The 3868-nt window shown below is 49.4% G+C and overlaps 1 pseudogene; it reads left to right on the forward strand.

Moving 5' to 3' along the window:
• Positions 1-1507: 1507 nt before the first annotated feature.
• LOC124722498 lies at positions 1508-1625 on the forward strand (annotated as a pseudogene).
• The last annotated feature ends 2243 nt before the right edge of the window (positions 1626-3868 follow it).

The raw sequence follows: 3868 nt of genomic DNA on the forward strand, positions 1-3868 counted from the left end.
CCCCCCCCCTTCCCCCTTGTCAGTCCCCATTCGTAGATCCGAATGGCGGATAGTACGGAATCTTTTCCCTTAGTTACCATACGTGACCATGCAGCTGTCTAGAATGAAATGATAATTAAATCAAGACCCTAAGTTGTCGGCAGGCGTTGATATGCAGTCGCACTGTCCTCTGTGTCCTCGGTGGCTCAGATGGATAGAGCGTCTGCCATGTAATCAGGAGATCCCGGGTGCGAGTCCCAGTCGGGGCACACATTATCCACTGTCCCCGTTGGTGTATATCAACGCCTGTCGACAGCTTAGGGTCTTGATGTAATCATCATTTCAAAATACAATTGGGTTGAAGCCCGACAATGTCCTTAGAAGAGGACTGAATCGTGCACGGTTGTCAGCAGTGTCAAAGATAGGTAAGAAGTTTGTTCTGTTGGGCATTGCATTGCAAACTGTCGTTTTCTAGCGCGAAATGTGATAAATGAATACCCTAAAAGAAGAGCTGATTTTATTGACACCCTTTATGCCACCAGCTGATGCCTGTCAGTGACGATTCTAGCGGCGGCGTGCCTGAAATGTTTTTCTTAGCCATCCATTAGAAAACCGCATGGTTTCAACGTTGGATGTCAAGGTTCTGACCTCCATCGCGGGATCATCAAAAGACGGAGTGATGGCGTTGGTCAGAATTGTGATGCAATTTGGTGCCAATGTGACATCATTAACCCACCTCACATTTCACATCAACATCTGAGGTGTGACCTTTTCTTCTCATGTGTCGACACCTCGTTGTCTGAAGCGTCACAGAGAATCGCGCCTTTGCACTGTTACAGAGGAAGGTTGTAGGCATCTTTGACACAAATTTCAAATTTAGGCGTCGCAGTGAGAGACAATTACGGGATTTCAAAAAATGTCTTGCCCGCTACTCTAGCCTTCTGCCCGCAGGCGCTCGCCGCAGACATACAGATGGTATGGCCTCGTTCTTTCGCGATTTTCTTTGCGCACTGTCATCCCATTAGGTGTATGGTCCGTGGTGCTCGGTCCGTGGTGCACGGTGGAGTGTGACTCATAATCGTGGAAAGAAAATCACTCCCTAGAAGATCACCCGGAAATAGATTTTTGTCGTTTTTTATATTTCTGGTGAAGTTCTGAAATGAAGTTCGATACAACTCGAAAAAACTCTCGAGATAAATGCCTCTGAAGGTTTCCGAGGAAATATGACTAAGACTACTACACTGATCAGCCAAAAAATTACGACCACCTACCTAATAGCAGGAATTCTCAGCTTTCGCATGGACAACAGAGGTGACGCGTCGTGGTATGGAGGCAATGAGGCCTTGGTAGATCGCTGGAGGGAGTTGGCACCACATCTGCACTCAGAAGTCATACGACCCCCGTAAATTCAGGGGAGGGAGGCGATGAACTCAGACGCCACGTTCATTCACATTCCAGATGTGTTCAGTTGGGTTCAGATCGGGCAAGTCGTGGGGAAAGCAAATAAACTGGAACTCGCCACTGTGTTGGCAACGGCCTTGCCGCAGTGGTTACACCGGTTCCCGTGAGATCACCGAAGTTAAGCGCTGTCGGGCGTGGTCGGCACTTGGATAGGTGACCATCCAGGCCGCCCTGCGCTGTTGCCATTTTTCGGGGTGCATTCAGCCTCGTGATGCCAATTGAGGAGCTTCTCGACCGAATCGTGGCGGCTTCGGTTAAGACTACCATTATAACGAACGGGAGAGCGGTGTGCTGACCCCACGCCTCTCCTTTCCCGCATCCTGCTCTGAGGATGACACGGCTGTCGGATGGCACCGGTAGGCCACTCGTGGCCTGAAGACGGAGTGCTTTTAGTGCCACCGTGTTCCTCGAACCATTCCATCACACTCTTGGCCTTGTGACATGATGCATTACCTAGTTGGAAAATGCCACTGCCGTCGGGAAACTTGATCGTCATCAAGGGGTGTACGTGGTCTGCAAACAGTGTGTGCTACTTCTTGGTCGTCCTGGTGCTTTGGCCAAGCTCCTCTAGACCCACGGATACCCTCGTAAATGTTCCTCAGAGCATAATGGAGCCGCCGCAAAGTTGTCTCCGTCCTGCAGTACAAGTGTCAAAGAGCTGGAAGACGACAAATTCCAAAAAGGGTGATCTTTTATTTTTGTTGCGCTGTGTGGCTTCAATGCGCGAGTTAAAATTTACCCCAGGTTTCTGTCTTCTGTCTCGTAGGAGATATAGAATTGTGTAATCTACATCTACAATTATACTCCGCAAGCCACCCAACGGTGTGTCATTACCTCCCTTTCCTGTTCCAGTCGCGTATGGTTCGCGGGAAGAACGACTGCCGGAAAGCCTCCGTGCGCGCTCGAATCTCTCTAATTTTACTTTCGTGATTTCCTCTGGAGGTATAAGTAGGGGGTAGCAATATATTCGATACCTCATCCAGAAACGCACGCTCTCGGAACCTGGACAGCAAGCTACACCGCGATGCAGAGCGCCTCTCTTGCAGACTCTGTCCCTTCAGTTTGCTAAACACCTCCGTAACGCTATCACGCTTACCAAATAACGCTGTGACGAAACGCGCCGCTCTTCTTTGGATCTTCTCTATCTCCTCTGTCAACCCGACGTGGTACGGATCCCACATTGATGAGCAATACTCAAGTATAGGTCGAACGAGTGTTTTGTAAGCTACCTCCTTTGTTGATGGACTACATTTTCTAATCACTCTCCCAATGAATCTCAACCTGGCACCCGCCTTACCAACAATTAATTTTATATGATCATTCCACTTCAAATCGTTCCGTACGCATACTCCCAGATATTTTACAGAAGTAACTGGTACCAGTGTTTGTTCCGCTATCATATAATCATTTAATAAAGGATCCTTCTTTCTCTGTATTCGCAATACATTACATTTGCCTATGTTAAGGGTCAGTTGCCACACCCTGCACCAAGTGCCTATCCGCTGCAGATCTTCCTGCATTTCGCTGCAAATCGAGTGACTCCTTTTCACAAGCACTACGTATTTGTACCTCAGTTCGGAAAGATACCAAGCGGCAATAGCAGCTAATTTATCCTCCGTCCCACGTGCTGAGTTCGAGACAAATGTTCTCGACATTCCAGCAGCGAGCCATCACCGTGTGGGAGAGAATCCCTGGCCAGAACGCGGCGCAGCCCCGAGCGCCTCTGTGGGATCTAGCGCCGCGTCGCGCGCAGATACGCCGATAATCACAGTTAATTAACAGGCGCGCACTCGCTGATGCCGCGTCTGTCGTAATTAACCCCGCTACGCTCCCAGCCACTTCTGAACGCAGTCCCCGCGGATCCATTCTCCGGCTCTGCCGAGCGAGTACTACGCCTCAGCCCCTTGTGCTGGCGGCTTCTGCGGCGTCTCTAGCGACAGGAAGTCACTCATAATCCGCCACAGCTCACGTCGCGTGTCAGACCTCCCCGGACCGCCGCGTACTCATCGGCGGCGAACAGCTATCATTAATTTTGTTGTGGATGATATTTCAACGTAGCTCAAGAAGCACGCAGCGAAGAGACGATAGACGTCTAACATAAGAAACTTTCCACAGCTGCTGGTCGAGTTGTAATATTCTCTATACACTACTAGCCATTAAAACTGCACCACCAAGAAGAAATGCAGATGATAAACGGGTATTCATTGGACAAATATATTATACTAGAACATGTGATTACTTTTCACGCGATTTGGGTGCATAAACCCTGGGAAATCAGTACCCAGAACAACCACCTCTGGCCATAATAACGGCCTTGATACGCCTGGGCACTGAGTCAAACAGAGCTTGGATGGCGTGTACAGGTACAGCTGCCCATGCAGCTTCAACACGATACCACAGTTCGAGTAGTGTCTGGCGTATTGTGACG

Source organism: Schistocerca piceifrons, chromosome 1 (assembly GCF_021461385.2).
Source record: "Schistocerca piceifrons isolate TAMUIC-IGC-003096 chromosome 1, iqSchPice1.1, whole genome shotgun sequence".
Classification (NCBI taxonomy): Eukaryota; Metazoa; Arthropoda; class Insecta; order Orthoptera; family Acrididae; genus Schistocerca; species Schistocerca piceifrons.